Here is a 17,213-nt window from a genome sequence, read left to right on the forward strand (position 1 = left end):
GGCACCGTTCAAGACTGTGCCATGCCAGGAAATCTCTGAGATGGAGAATTGCGCTCACAGATAGTTGTGCTTGACGGGGGACGGAAAGAGGGGGAGGCAGGAAAATGTCTCTAAGAAGAATGGGGGGAGCAAAACCAAGCCCAGGTTTGATTGTTTCTCCTTTACTGAAGGTAGTGTGAGCCGGGAGTGTGGGCCACAGGAAGGTGAAGAAGAGCTCAGGGCAAGTGGAGAGCTGTTCTCTCCAGCTGTGTGCCAACATGGTGCAATTAGCTTCAGCCTTGGGGGCTGTCCCCAAAGCTGCCACCTAGGTGTCTCTCTTCTAAGCCTGAGTGAAGGACAAAAGGAGGACACAAGTTCTTGGTTACTTTACAATGTGGCCGAGGAAGCAGGTGAGGCCTTGGTTCCAGAGCAGAGACAGGGCAGAGGCACATCAGGGAGGGAGAGAGGGGGGACAGAGCTCTTCTGGGGGTGCTTCTGAGACCTCTGGCTAGGGATCTGAGGTAAGCCTTGTATGATTAACTTAACCTCGATTTTCAACTTGATGAGATTTAGAATCACCATGGAAATAAATCTCTGGGGATGTCTGTGAGTTCCCAGATGAGGTTGAGGTGGGAAGACTCACCCCCCCAAGTGTGGGAGGCAACATTCCATGGGCTGGAGGCCTGGGCTGAATAAAGAGAGAGCAAACGGGGCTGGAGAGATGGCTTAGCGGTTAAGGTGCACGCCTGTGAAGCCTAAGGACCCAGGTTTGATTCCTCAGTACCCAAGTAAGCCAGATGCACGTGGTGATGCATGCATCTGCAGTTTGTTTGCAGTGGCTGGAGGCCCTGGTATGCCACTCTCCCTCCCTCTCTGTCCTTCCCTCTTCCTCTCTATCAAATGAATTAATAAGTAAATAAAAATAATAATTCTAAAAAGAGAGAAAAGGGGCTGAGCCCCAACATTCATTGCTCTGCCTCTCGACTGCGAACACAACGCGCCCAGTGGCCTCGTTGTTCTCCCGCCATACCCTCGCCCTCAAACTGGGGATCAGAATAAATCCTTCCTTTCTTAAGTTTCTTTGGTAGGGTGTTTTGTCCCAGCAGCAAGGAAAACATCCAGGACCTTCTGGTAGGCTGCTTGTAGGCAGGGGCTAAGGCTCAGTCAGCCTTGCATGGTAAGATGGTACTTCTTTGCCCACTGGAAAGCCATGTGACTGTCTCTGGTTAATCAAACATAAGCAAAGGCTAAGGGCCCAATGCTCGTGTTCTGGTTTGGCTGTTTTCTTTTCTTACATCTTTCTTGGGTTGCAGTAAGCACAGTACCCCCGGGGCTGTGGTAGGCGTGTGGGATGGGGAAGAAACACATTGTCTGTCACTGCTTTAAGCCAGTACACGTCGGAGCTGCGTTGTGACCACTGGAACCACACTTAACCCATCCTATGCTGGGACAACCACCTTGCCATAGCCAGTGTGCTTTGCCACGTCTCTCGACCTCATTTGATCCTCTTGGGAAAGCCTATTATCCTAAGGTCTAAATAAAGAAACTGGGTCCTGCAAAGCCTAACTATTCAAGGTCTCAGAGCCCAGTGAGTGAGCTGGGACTTCCATATAAGCCCCAATACCCCAAATCCAGTACTGTTCCCCCATGCCTCCCCTTAGATGATGGCTACACCCAACTAGCTCTTTCACACTGAAATGACAGTGGTAATGCTGAAGCTGCAATGCCCAGACATGTGGCACCACTGTGATGGGCAGCAATACCATGCTCCTCTTCAGTGTCATGGGCATGGGTGGAGAGACAGCCACCTTCCTTAGGAGAAAACGTCAGTAAGACATGATGCACATATGCTTTACAGAGTAGCCAGCATCAGACAGTCTCACCTTGGAGCCTCTCTTATTGCAATTCACAACTCAACATTAATTATAATATATATATATATTAATATTTTATTTTTATTTATTTGAGAGAAGGAAAGAGGCAGAAAGAAAGAGAGAGAGAGAAAATGGGTGTGCCAGGGCTTCCAGCCACTGCAAATGAACTGCAGACACATGTGCCCAGCGCCCCCTTGTGCATCTGGCTTACGTGGGTCCCGGGGAATCGAACAACATATATTTTATATATTTTTAATATATTTATGTCTTAGATATTTTATTTGTTGGGCTGGAGAGATGGCTTAGTGGTTAAGGTGCTTGGCTGCAAAGCAGAAGAACCCCTATTCAACTCCCCAGGACCCACATAAGCCAGATGTACAAGATGGCCAACGTGTCTGGACTTCGTTTTCAGTGGCTGGAGGCCCTGGTGCACCCATTCTCTTTCCATCTCTCCATTCTCTCTCCATCAGCCTCGTTCTTTTTCTTTCTCTCTCAAATAAATAAACAAATATTTATTTATTAAAAAAGAAAAATATTTTACTTGCTTATTATTATTATTTTGGTTTTTCAAGGCAGGGTCTCGCTGTAGCCCAAGCTGACCTGGAATTCACTATATAGCCTCAGGGTGGTCTCGAGTGATAGGCAATCCTCCTACCACTGCTTCCTGAGTGCTGGGATTAAAGGCGTGCACCACCATGCCCGGCCTATTTATGTTTTATTTGAGAGTGAGAGAGAGAGAGAGTGGGCATACCAGGGCTGTTAGCCACTGCAAATGAAGTCCAGACGCAAGTGCCACCTTGTGCATCTGGCGCATGTGGGTACTGGGGAATCGAACCTAGGTCTTTAGGTTTCACAGGTAAGCACCTTAATAGCTAAGCCATCTCTCCAGCCCTAATTACAATATATTTTAACCTAGTATTCTGTCATTCACATTCCCCGTGTCTCTAGTTCTCCTAGCACTTTGCTCTGCCCTCTTGTCTCTAACCCAACCATCCAAACCCTGAGTTTTCTCTTTCTTTGCACCTAAACTCTCCTCCTCTTAAAATCCCCAGGTCTGTGGCCTTACAGGGCTGACATCTAAGGGACCATGTTTTCCTTCTGGGAAACTTGCAAATTATTCCTGTTGATCCATGACAAGGCTGGGGCCCCTTGTTTGCTGACCATGTCACACTCGTATTTTGACCCCGCACGCTGTCTCAGCAGGGAGATTTCAGAGCTCCCGGAGCAGACAGCCCCATGCTGGTGACTCTGCATACTTTCATGACATCTCCCATCATGCCCTGCAACTGGCAGCCACTTTCACCAGCCCAGGGTGGCTTTCTGCGTGCACCCATCCTCCGCTGCCCACTTTGAAGGGATCAAAGAGCCCCGTGTGTTTTTCTAATCTCCCTAATCCTTGTCACTATTCCTGTGAGGATGCAGGTATCGTCACTACCATTTTTCAGATGAAACGAAGGCCCAGAAAGCTTTAGTGACAGACCCAAGGTCACCCCCCTCCACCCCCGTGAACCAGTGGCAGACATGGGAATGGAACTCAGGCGGCTGCCCCTCCCTGGCCATCAGTCTCCATTAGACCCTGCTGAACTCCCCCTGCCGTTTTAATTGAATATCAAGTTCTTCACTTCCTGCTGATACATAGCAACAGCTGCTGCTGGCCCTTGCAAGCCCGGCTGGCGGTACTTCAGTGGTGGGTGAAACCACGCTGGGATATAAAGTGGGCGGGGCCTTTTAGGATAAAAGGGGCCATCATAACAGAAGATATTCTTGAAGGTATAAAAGGGATGGCCTGACTTGACAGCTCTCCCTGACTTTCAAATGACATCATGACTGGGACTGTGCTAAGAGGGGAAAAAAAGTTCTTGGGAGGGTGAGTATGGGAGTTGGAAGGAGAAAAGATGTGGAGGAAAAGAAGGAAGATGTGCATGCCATTGGGTGAGAACAACAGAGTAAAAAGGTAGCAATATTATTGGTGAAGGCACCGGAGTGTGACTTCGGTGGCCTGGTTTCTGATTCTTGCCTAATTCACGTGCCTTCCGCCCCGCTTCTGTCTCCTGCAGAGCTCCTTCCACAGAGGCTCTGAGACAGAAGGGCCTGTGACCAAAGCTCTGGTCCCCAAGCCCTTTCCTGGGAGGTTGGAGATTCATGATCCACATTCAGGGCCCACAAGGGGAATGGTCAGTAGTCATCCAGGGTCAAGAACTTGTGCCCCTGTCCGCAAATACATTATTTTTAAAAAACAAACAAACAAACAAAAAAAGATCTTTTCCTGTAAGAAACCAGAGGCAGGCCTGGGCCCACAGGGGATGGCCTGTGTGCAGAGATTTCATCTGAGCATTGGCTGAGGCGGCAGGTGCAGCGAGATGCCTTGTGACCCTTCATTGCCTGGAAGAGCCTGTACAAGGGACTCTCTCGCCCTTGGAAATCTGAGCACTTTAGTTCAGGCCAGGAGGAAATTGAAAAACTTCCCAACCAAAACGTTGACTTCCCGAAGAGATAAAAAAGAAGCTCAGGGTCATAAATCTGGGCTGACACCCAGGACCCAGAGGTCAGGCGGGAGGCCCAGAGGGGGAGGCGGGCACAACCAGGAGAGGGAAAGGCGGAGGTCCCCGGGGGCCACCAGGCACGTACCTTCCCACACTTTCAGACCCAGGGAACAATGGGAGCCCAGCAGACCCTCAGCACCCGAGGGCTGCCTGTGGTGGGTGGTTCATGCCACCTGCACACTTGGTGGCCCGATCTGAGAGACGCTGCATCCGTGCCTTTTGGACGTCTACGCCAGCTGTCTTCCTTATGCATTTTGAAAAGTGACATTTTTCCCTCCCTGTGAACACAGCTTAGGCAAAATGATATCCATCATTAGGAAAGACTGTGGAAAGAAGAGGCTGTTTTCTGAGAACTGGGATGGAATGAGGAAGCCAGCCAGTTCTGGGCCTCCGGTGGAGTTCTGCGTGCCCACCTGAGCAGCATATTGGCAGGTGATACCTGCTGAGTCTGCCTATTCACCCTCAGGAAATCAGGAATTACAACCACCCGGTTAACCCCGAGTAACGGTCCGGAATCCCTTAGACTGCTGACTGCCTTTGAGGAGCTTCTCGTCTCTTCAGACTATGTGGTGTCTCCCATGATCTTGCTTATCTGTCCCTCAAACTAAGGGACACGTGCAGAAAGGACACAGGACCTGGTGCCACAGGCCTGTAGCTCCAGCTACTCAGGAGGCGGAGGAAGGAGGATGGCTAGTTAAAGATCTGCCTGGCTGCGGACCGAGTTCAAAGCCCATGTGGATAACTTAAGGGGTCCCTGGTCTCAAAACACAAAAGTAAAATACAAAGTCTGAGGATGTAGCCACTGGTAGCCCACTTGCTTAGCACTTAAAGTGTGCCAGGCCCTGGGTTCCATCCCTAGCGTGGCAAATCAATCAAGCAGACAGACAGACAGACAGACAGACAGACAGACAGACAGAAATGTCTGCAGAATAAAGAAATACCTGATTCTTCCCTCAGTAAAGTCAGAGTAAGATACGGGCTAGTGGGGTGGATAAAGGCCACTGCCAAGGCAAAAAGTTACCTCCAGGTATAAAAGCTTCTCATTCGGACATCTTAACCACTTTCCGTGGCCAAGAAGGAAGCACATGGTGGTCCTGTGATGTTCCTTTGATGTCTAGGGACCTTAGATGATTTAACAAATTTGAACTGCGGCTCTCTGCCCTCACAGATACACCATGATGCTAGACAAAGCTTTTCAGGCCACTAATGTTCCCTCTCTGTCATGTAGCTGTCATTTCATGCAGGAAGCACATCACAGATGTCAACTGTCTCGAAGAACCATGAGCCCAGAGTCTGAAAGGCACCAAAGGCTGAGGGTCTTGTTAATATGTAATTATTCCCCAAGAAAACCATAGGGTCTCCACACAAAGTTTCTAAATATAATAATAATAATAATAATAATAATAATAATAAATCACAGGTTCAGTTTTAAAGTCTCTAGAAGTTTGATGGGTACACAGGTAAGCATTTGTAATCGTGATAACCACCTGCCCCCAGACAACAGAGACTGATGCTCTTGAAGAGAAATCGCCTATAGAGGCTGGTTCACATTTCTGAAATAAAACGAACCTGGAACAAGAAGAGGCAAGGTGGGTGCTTTGGATAGCTCCCATGCTCGTCCCATGACCATGGGTAGGGCACCCAGCACTCTGGCCCTTAGCAGATATGTACCGACCATGATGTGTAAGTGCCCAGCATTATTAATGCCATGCTCGTCTATGCTGTCATACAAGTGAGCACGAGCCAGGTCACCCTGCATGAGGGCACTCTATGCCCATTAGACAGCAAATACCCTCTTCTCCCTCCACCCTGTCCCTGGAAGCCACCATCTGTGTCTCCATTTCCGTGAGTATATTAGATCCTTCATATTAGTTCAGTAAGGCAACACTAACACCCTTTTGTGTTTGGATTATTTCTCTTACCATAATGTCCTCAGGATGCATCCATGTCGCAGTATACGCTGAGACCCCCACCATTCTTTCAGTATCTTATTTATTTATTTACTCGAGAGAGAGGAGAAAGAATGGGTGTGCCAGGGCCCCTAGCCACTATAAACGAACCCCACACGCGTGTGCCGCAATGCATATCTGTCTTAATGTAGGTTCTGGGGAATTGAACCTGGGTCCTTAGGCTTCTCGGGGAAGTACCTTAACTGCTGAGCCATCTCCCTAGTCCCCATCAGTTTTTCAGAGCTGACTAATATCCCATTGTGTAGATAAGACACATTTCCTTTATCCACTCATGTCAATGGCATGTAGGTGGCTTCCCGGTCTTGACTGTTATGGACAACTCTGCGACAAATCCGCGCATGGAAATGTTCCTTTGAGGTTGTGTTTGAGGTGCTTTTGGATATATAATCAGATACAAGATTATTAAATCATATGGTAGTTCTAGGTTTAAGATTTTGAGTTACCTATACTGTTTTCCTTCACTGTGCACCATTTTTACAGTCCAATCAACATTGCTAAGGGGCCCATTTACTCCATAGACTCATCAGTATTCATCTTAACACATATAAGGCATACATTCCACTGTGATTTTGATCAGAATCTCCCAATCGCCAGTGCTGCACATTTTTTCATGTGGTGGTTGTCCATTCCTGTGCCATTTTTGGAGAGATGAACAAGTTCTTGCTCACTTTTAAAAATTTTAACTTTATTTATTTAAAAGAGAAAAGACAGAGAGAATAGGCACATCAGGGCCTGTCATTGCAAACAAACTCCAGATACACGTGCCACCTTGTGCATCAGGCTTACATGGGTTCTGGGGAATTGAACCTGGGCCCTTAGGCTTCACAGGCAAGCACCTTAACTACTAAGCCATCTCTGTAGCTCCTCTTGCTCATTCGTTGTTGTTTTCTGATTTTCAGGATAGGGTTTCACTCTAGTCCAGGCTGACCTAAAATTCACTATGTAGTCTGAGGGTAGCCTCGAACTCACAGCAATCCTCCTACCTGTGCCTCCCAGGTGTTGGGATTAAGGGTGTGTGCCACCATGTCTGGCATTTTGCTCATTTTTAATTGTTACTTTTGTTATTGGAGTTCTAGGTGCTCTTTATATATTCTAGATATGAACCCCTTATTGAGTATATAGTTTGTAAATATTTCTCCCATTCCATAGGTTATGGTTTCACCCTGTTGAGCATTCCTTCTACTACAGAATTGGGATATCAAGGCCTCATTGTCTTATTTGCTAATATGTATATATAAGTTTCCAAGGAGGGAGAGAGAGAGTGTGAGTCTGAGAATGGGCATGCCAGGGCTTCTAGCTGCTGCAAGTAAACTCTAGATGCATGCACCACTATGTGCATCTGGCTTTACATGGGTACTGGGTAATCGAACCTGGGTCCTTTGACTTTGCAGGCAAGCGCCTTAACCACTAAGCAATCTCTCCAGCCCTTTTACTGTTATCTATGCTTCTAACACCATAATTAAGTAACCATGGCATATTCCAACTTCTCCTAAGTTTTCTTCCTGGAGTGTTATAATTTCAAGTCATAGCCTAGGCCTTGGATCTATTTTGAGTTAATTTTTGCACATGATATGAGAAAAGAGTCCATTATCATTCCTCTTGCATGTGCATTTGTAGTTGTTTAAGCACCTTTTGTTGAACAGATTTGTCTTTTCTCCTGGTGTAGTCTGGCACCTTGGTTAAAGATAGTTTGATTATATATGTGAGGCTTTATTTCTGGGCTATCTGTTCAGCTCCATTGGCCCATGTCTAGCTTATGTCAGCACCAAACTGTTTTAATTCCTGTAACTTTGAAATATGTTTTGACGTTAGATAGTATGAGGCCTCCAAATTTGTTACATATCAAAGCTGCTTTATTTATTGGGATCCTTTGAGTTTGCATATGAACTACAGAATTTTCCTTATAGTTCTTTGGAAAAAAAATGCCATTAGGATTTTGGTAGGAAGTGTATTGTATGTGTAAATGCTTTAGTTACTCAAGATTTTTTAAAACAATATTAAGTTCTCTAGGCCATAAACACAGAATGCCTTGATATTTATTTGTGTCATTTGACAGTGTTTCGTGGTTTTCAATATAGAAGTCTTCTGTCTCTTTTGTAAAGTTTATTCCTAATTATTTAATTCCTACTGATGCTTTTTAAAGTTTTCTTTTTGAATGTTAGTATAAAAAATACAGTTTTTTTTTATTATGGACATACTTAGTATGGATACATCATGTGTTGAGACCATCCTCTTCCTCTCAGGTGCCCCCATTCTGCAGGAGGGCCCTCCTCAGTGGGGTTGCAGCTATACCCCATGGTGTTGTGGGTTATTGGGGTGAGGCACTGCCTCTGATCATGATGTCACAAACTGTGGCTCCTATCATATTTCCACCCCCTCTTCCACAAAATTCCCTGAGCCATGGTGGGTGAGTTTTCAGTCTAATTCAACGATGAGCTCTTGGGAGCCTCTGGATCTCTACTTTGGTTTGTGTTGAGTGTCCTCAGCGTCTGTCTCCTTCACACTGGCCCTGATTGTGAGGCTCACCATGGAAGCTGCACTCTTGTTCATCTTGCCATTCCTCTGTGGTTTCATCTGGGGCTTGGCTGAAGTGTGAGGGGTGGTTTAACTCCTCCAGTCTTGATACAATCTGAAAAAGAAAAACAGATTGTTCACTGGAGAGTGAAATCAGCATAGGCTAAATTGGATAAGTGTTATCAATTTAGGGAAATTTTGATGGTTGTAGTCCCTCTTTTAGCCAAAGACTAGTGGGACCTTGTCACTGGAGAGCATAATTTTTGCTTCCATAGGATTCTGACCTGGTTCCTAGTTCCAAATATAGGGTTCTTTCCACTGAGAAGATCTCTTAGCCAATCAGAAAGCTATTGTTTACCAACCAAGGCTGTGTGTCACTATTACACTTTGTGTACATCTTGTCAGGATGTTTGCTTCTGAGTAGCTTAGACCCCTGGTCGCCTGGACCATTGTTGGTCACTTTCCTCCAGTAGCTCATGTAGCACTTTCCAGCACTAGATTGGCTAACTGTCTGGGGCCTGGCTTTCTTCTGGAATTCCAGGGAGGTCTCTCCATGTTGTGTATTTTTAAAAATAGGGTCTTACGTTTTATGTCAGGCTGATAATCAAGTGCTTTGACAGAAGCCTGTCTAGTTTTGGGGACCTTGTAGGTTTCTCTGATCAACAGCTCATTCTGGGTAGCAATCAGTTTCTAGTACTGGAAGTTATAAGTCAGAGCCAAAATATTTTTTAAGGTTATGCTTCATCCCACCCTCTCCAGCAGGTTATTGAGATCCTCTATTTATTGGCTCACCTTCAGTTCACTTAACTCTCTTTTGTGGTTTCTCCAGTTTTTGTCTATTAGGTCAAGCCTAGTGAAGACACCTGTGTGGATTTCATTTATGAGATTGTTGGTTTTTTGTTGATTTGGTACCACTTCTGCCATTTTCTTGGTTAGGGTCTCATATGTTGCCTCTTCATTTTGGGGTTCTAGTCCTGTTGGGTCCTCTATGTTTTCATTGGAGACTTCCACTGTGGGCCTAGGCAACCTTGTTGGAGCTCCCTCAGTTTGTTGTTTTGTGTTGTTTCTTTTGTATTGTGCTCTGCCCATCACAGTGTATGAATCTTGTTTTAATTAAGGAGGAAGCAAGAGTTTCCCTTGTAGTGTCTTCAGTGAGTGTTCCATTTTATGCTTGAATAGAATAAGCTAACAATGGCTTTGTATTTCGGGATGCACAGACTGTGGAGGGCGTAAGCGCACCAGAGATCTGGGTTCTCTTTGACTCCGTCTTAGCTGTGTCTTGCCTGGGGCTCTGAGCCATAGCACTTGCCCTTGCTCTGCTACTGTACCCAGCTGGGCAGGTTATGGAGGACTCACTCGTTCCCCCAGGAAAGTGATTGGCTGATTTTCCTATGTTTCTCTTCTGGGGTTGAAGCAATGCCCCAAGTAGTCACTGGAAGTGGAGCAGGGCATTGGAGAGATGATGGGAGTCACTGGGTTCCACAGCCTAGGCTGTGTACAGGAGTTGTGGGGGAGACAGGGGCACTGGCCAAGGGGTGCATACAAGGGCACCTGTAGGCAGCATCAGGTGCTGAGGGTCTTCAATCAGGGGGAAGGGAGGCAACTTATGACTTGCCCACTAAGGGTGGAAAACAGGGGAGGGTGGCAGGAGATGGGAGCACAGGCTGGCCATGGCTCAGTCAGTGTAGCATGCAGGAGCCAGACAGATGTCAGCCACATGTGGTGGGAGCGGGGAGCTATGGGAGACAAGGCAGTGTGCACTGCCCGCCACAGACACAGTGCGGAGGGGTTCTGGGAGAGGGAAGTGCGTGCAGGCCACTGGCAGATGCACTGCATGTGGGTCACTGACAGACACAGTGGGAGAGGCCTCAATGAGACAGAGTAGGCACAGGGGCCACTGAAAGATGCAGTGGGGGCTCCTGGAGACAGGGAAGGTGCATGGGCCCCAGGTACCAGAACCTGCAGATAGAATATGGTCAGGGAGTCAGGGAATCAGGAGGCACAGCAGCTGAGGCAAGTGGATGGGGAGACCCACGGGTCTAGCTGGCTTCCTGAGAGTGTGGGAGTCAGAAGATTCCCCCCTGTGCCCCTCTGTGCCCTCCTACTGGAGTTCTGCTGAGACCTGCTCTACCGAGAGCCCTGCAGACCTTGCCTAATGTTACCCCAGGAGCTGAAGCATGGTTAGGAAGACACTATCTTGACCGGAAATCATCTACAATTAATTTTTGAGTGATGATTTTGTGTCCTGCAACGTGGCTTGATTTGTTTATTAGCCCAGTCAATTCTATCTGTCAGACAAATATATTTTCAGCAACCAAAGATAATCCAGTTCTCCATTTCCAATGTGAATGACTTTCGTTTCTTTTTTTCTTACCTAATTGCTTTGGTTAGGACTTCTAGTACCGTGATGACTACAAGAGGCAAGCGTGGGTACCCTTGCCACTGAGCTTTTCACCAAATCTGACCATAGCTGTGAGCTTTTCAGATAAGCAGTTTTCTTCGGGTGTCTTGGGGTGATGGTCGCCATTGATTGTCAACTTGACAGGATCTAGAAATACTAGGAGACAAAGCTCTGTCCAGGTCTAGGAGAGAGTTTCTAGCTTTGGTTAACTAAGGTAGGAAGACCTACCCTAAACTGTGGGTGGCACCATCCCATGGGCTGGGGTCCCAGACTAAACAGCAAGATAAAAGTAGCTCCAAGCCCCAGCATTCATCACACTGTGCTTTGTGACTGGATTGAGTGTGACCAGGCCCTTTCTTTTCTTGCTCCCATGCACCTCACCATGATGGACCGAATCCCCTCAAACTGAGCCTCAAGTTGCTTCTTAAAAATTTTTTTTTAGGGCTGGAGAGATGGCTTAGCGGTTAAGTGCTTGCCTGTGAAGCCTAAGGACCCCGGTTCGAGGTTCGATTCCCCAGGACCCACGTTATCCAGATGCACAAGGGGGCACACGTGTCTGGAGTTCGTTTGCAGTGGCTGGAGGCCCTGGTGCGCCCATTCTCTCTCTCTTTCTCTCTGCCTCTTTCTCTCTCTGTCGCTTTCAAATAAATAAGTAAGAATAAACAAAAAAAAAAATTTAATCATTTGCAAGCAGAGATATACAGACAAAGAGAGAGAGAGGAATAGGGAGAGGGAGAGGGTGTGTGAGAAAGAGAGGGAGAGAGAGACAGAGAGAGGGAGGGAGAATGAGCACAACTTTAGCCATTGCAAACAAACTCCAGACATATGGGCCACCTTGTGCATCTGGCTTACATGGGTGCTGAGGGATGGAACCTGGGTCCTTAGGCTTTGTAGGCTAGTACCTTAACCACTAAGCAATCTCTCCAGACCTCAGTACTTTGGTAGGGATTTTGTAAAGACAATAACATAAGCAACTAATACAGTTGAAAGTGGGTTATATTTTGTCAAGTGTTTTTCCTACAGTAATTGAGATAATCATACTATTTGTTCTATTTTTTTATGAGAGAGAGAAAGAGAGAGAGCAAGTGAGAGAATTTGCACTCCAGGGCCTCAAGCTACTGCACTCAAACTCCAGACATTTGTGCCACCTTGTGTACATGTACAACCTTGCACATGCATCAACTTGTATGTCTGGCTTACATGGGATCTGGGGAGTTGAACATGGGTCCTTAGCTTTGCAGGCCAGCACCTTAACCATGAAGCCATCTCTCTAGCCCTACTTGCTCCATTTATGAGGTGTATTATATTTATCCGTTTCCTTATGTTAAACCATCCTTACAATCCACTTGATCATGTGTAATGTTGGGTTCAGGCTTCTGTATTCTGTTGAGAATTTTTGTATCCACAGTTACTACAGGTGCAGTGTTTTGTTTTGTTTGGTTTTGTCAAGCTTTAGCATCAGAGAAATGCTAGAACCAGCAAATTAATTTGGACATGCTCTCTCCTCTTCAATTCTTTGGAAATGTTTGAGAAGAGGTGGTATTGCCTTGTCTTCAGACAGTTGGTAGAATTATCTAAGTGAGCCATCTGATCCTGGCCTTTTCCTTGTTGGAAGGACTTTGCTGGCTCAACCTTTTCATGAGCTATAATCTGTCCATGCACCCTGCTTCTTTATGATCATTCCCTTGTGCCTAAGGATGTTTCATTTCCTCTGGGTTGTCTGTTTTGTTTTTATGAGTTCGCTCAGAGCAATCTCCTAGAATCCTCCAGCTTTCTGTACCATTTCTGTGCTTTCATTTTGGATTATGGTTATTTTTCATCATGCTTATAAGGAAACTTAACCTAGATTATTTCTAAGGACTTTCTAGCTCTGAACTTCCATTTTCAAATATGCCTTATAAAGTTTAAGAGACAATTATATGAAGAAGAATATAAGAATCACTTCTGGGCTGGAGGGATGGCTTAGTGGTTAAGGCATTTGCTTGCAAAGCCAAAGGACCTAGGTTCGACACCCCAGGACCCACGTAAGCCAGATGCACAAGGGGGCGCATGCATCTGGAGTTCGTTTGTTGCGACTGGAGACTCTGGAGCACCCATTCTCTCTCTCTCTCTCTTTATCTCTCTACCTGCCTATTTCTATATCTCAAATAAATAAATAAAAATAAAATATTTAATTTTTTTAAAAAAAGAATTATTTCTACAATTTAAGATGTCAAGGTTACCAGTGTGCTATGCCGTCCACCGTGGACCATCCTCAGCCATTATCATTTCCATTTCAGGAGCACTCATCATACTGGTTTTGTGCTTTTTAGTCCCATACATTTCCTTATCCTTTCTCTCCTGTGTATGTTTTATATATGTGTGTATAGATATGTGTAGATGGTTGAGGAAAAAAATATATATGTTGCCTACTTTAAAACTTTCTACTTATAGTGCCAGTTTGTATTTAATAGTCTACAAGTTGAGTTCGTCCTCTCACATTTTACAAGCTTAATATAGTGCTTGTAAAATGCATCTGCAAAGCACTTCATTAGAAAGCAATTCATTGATCGATTGTTAATAGACACTAGATTGTTTCTATTGCTTTGTTTTAATAAGAAATTATCCTCCAAATATCTATGTGCACATTACCTATGCCTTTACTCTAATAAGAACCTGCACAGAAGGTAAGGAATATACAGACTTAGCTTGACTTAATAATCTTGGTTTTTTTCTGTGAGGAAATGAGCCAGTATTTATATATACTCTCTCTAGCAGAACATAAGGTTTCCCATTTTGCAATATTTATCACCTGATAGTACTAGACATTTAATTCTTAAGTGTATATTTGGCTTAAAAGATACTGCCTATCATTTTTCAGTTTCCTGACTAACATCATGGTGACTCGTTTATCATAAGTTAAATGTCTTATGAACTGCTTAATACCATTTAGGCTGCATTTGACTTGGGTAAACTGTCACGCTCCAGCTCAGGAAAATCACAGACCGCCTCGCTGCACATCACTATTGTGAATAGCACTCTGGCATGATTTGTAACAGAACTTCCACTTCTGCCACAAGAGTGTGTGAGTGATCCCACTCACACTCATACATCAGTGTGTAACAGCTACCTTCTCGTTGCTGTGACAAAACATCCAAGCAGAAGCAGCTTATGGAAGGAAGTTTTAGTTCAGTTTACAGTACCCGGGGGAAGTCTCATCGTGCCGGAAAGGCACGAAACAAGTTCACAACTGGGCACCACAATGTGCCAGTTCAGCAGGAGGCAGCAAGCCACAAGACTGAGCTTGACTGAGAAACTTCAAACCCTGCTCCTGGAAATAACTTTCCTCCAGTGAAGCTTCACTTCCCAGAGGCTCCACCAGCTAGGATTCCGTCTGAAGCTTACTCGTAAACACACAAGGACATGAGGGACGTTTCACATTCAACCCACTACAGAATGAATGCACGCTTTCTTCATACCAGCCAGTGCAAGTGACCTGGCTGTATATTCTAGGGCCATATACAACTGGGGTACAAAGTAAGTCTCCCATGAGAGAACTAAAACTCCATGTCTTCTAAGCAATAATTGTTTTGCAAATGCTGCTTCTGCCCAAATGGCCATGGATACCATCCAATGGGGAGAGGTCTAAGCATGTATTGGTAGGAGGCCATGCCCACGAATCCTCCACATACGGGTCATGGAGTTAGAGGTCATACTCTAACACTTAGAATTTCTTGGGATTTACAGAGAAATCTGAATTCTTGTTATTTTTCAAGGTTGCCAAATGCTAACATTTCTTTAGAGACATGTCACAAGTGAAGCCAAAGGAGACACGACCAAGGTTGAATGTGGGATTTCTCTGACTGTGATTTTTGAGCACAGTGTTTGCCAAAAGTCTCTGCAATGAAGAGACAAAGAGTCTATTCTTTATCGACAACTAAGCTGACCAGAGGCAGTAGGTGGGGGGAATAAGTGAATAGCCCTAATTTGCCAATCTGTTTTACTGTCATTTGTGTGTCATTACTGCAGGGGGTCACTGTGACTTGTCCCAGCTACGGTTGGGTTGGGATGACTTGTGAGTGTCATAAGGTGTCAACTGACATGTGCACTGCAGAAATGAAACTCTGATTGACGGGGTTCAGGATCAAAATGGAAATTGTGGCTTTGGAATTGTTGTGTGGTTCACAGAGCTTTCAAGAGTCTGAGAGAAACATTCCTTTTGTTTTCTTTTTATTTTTTAAATTTTTATTTATTTATTTATTTGAGAGCGACAGACACAGAGAGAAAGACAGATAGAGGGAGAGAGAGAGAGAGAGAATGGGCGCGCCAGGGCTTCCAGCCTCTGCAAACGAACTCCAGATGCGTGCGCCCCCTTGTGCATCTGGCTAACATGGGTCCTGGGGAACCGAGCCTCGAACCGGCTAAGCCATCTCTCCAGCCCTTCTTTTGTTTTCTTAGTTTACCAAAGGCACCTCAAAATATGTGTACACGTATACTAACCCACATGTATGCAAACTGGATTCTCAAAAGCATAGCTTGTCTGCATGTGACTATCACCCTGCTTATTTTAGTTTCTTTTATACCTGATTTTAAATAGTAAGGACAATCAAAACTTAGGGGAGTGACAAAAAGCAAGAAAAAATTCTACTTATAAGCCCTGAAATTCACAGAAATCAACAAAAGAATGCACAAATGTGTCATTAGTACATTGCAAAGCAACTGGCACACAAAATGCCCTATTGAGTATATAACGTTGTATCTGGATTAGGGAGCTCCTGTGGTTTACTTAGAGCATTCTAGAACACCAATATAAGGTAGTCTACACTTATATTGTTGTTTTGTCAACCAACATCTTAAGTACAGATTATAAAACACACACACACACACACACACACGCACACACACACGCACACACACACGCACTGGGTATAGTGAAATAGAGACCACATGGGAAACTATGGAAGATACTGAGCAAAGGAGATCTTTCACATAAAGGAAACTTGACTCAAACAAGCTATCTGCTGACATTTATTGAGGACCTTAGAATATGCTGCCAATGCCATTGTTTTCTGAGCAGTCTTAGGAGATCTTTCTCTCCCTCTACCTCAGTTTTCCCAACTGTAAATTGGAAATAGTTGAAGAGTTAATCATATCTATGCAAAGATTCAAAGAAATAACATATTCCAAGTCTATAAGAACTGCCCAATATAGGGTCATTGTACAACCAATATCCAAGATACATACATATATATATATATATATATATATATATATTTATATATATGACTTGTAGCCTGGCATGGTGGTGCACGCTTTTAATCCCAACACTCGGGAGGCAGAGGTAGGAAGATTGCCATGAGTTCGAGGCCACCCTGAGACTACATAGTGAATTCCAGGTCAGCCTGGGCTAGAGTGAGACCCTACCTTGGGAAAAAAAAAAAAAAAAGACTAGGTATGCAGAAACCCAGTAACAATAAAGACATCAATACAGGAGATGTCACAAGGCAGAGCATCCTTAATTGGCAAACAAATGTTTCTCGTGCTGAATGTCAAAATCTAGGCCACAGTGCTGAGAGAGCCAAGAGTTTGGTTTCTCGCAGTAGCCAAACACCTGCCTTTTGCACATGCCTGGGAAGCTGTAAACTGGGTCCCTCCAAGGCTCTATGGTTTGTGATGGGCTCTTGGGAAGTGGCTCAGGACTTCCCCTTCCACAGACGTGATGGAGCGCTGTGCTGAGTGCAGCTGTGATGTCAAGTTCACAACCCAGTATCGGCACTTGCTGGTTTTGGAGGTTCTGGGGTAAGTCAACTCTTGTGAGTCTGGGAAGATTTGCATGTGAAATACCCCCACGGGCTCATGTGTTTGAATATTTGATCCCCAGCTAGCGATGGTGTTTGAGGGGGTTGTGGAACCTTTGGAACTGTAGCCTAGCCAGCAGAAGCGGGTCATGGGG

This window comes from Jaculus jaculus, chromosome 13, assembly GCF_020740685.1.
Source record: "Jaculus jaculus isolate mJacJac1 chromosome 13, mJacJac1.mat.Y.cur, whole genome shotgun sequence".
In the NCBI taxonomy this organism is placed as follows: domain Eukaryota; kingdom Metazoa; phylum Chordata; class Mammalia; order Rodentia; family Dipodidae; genus Jaculus; species Jaculus jaculus.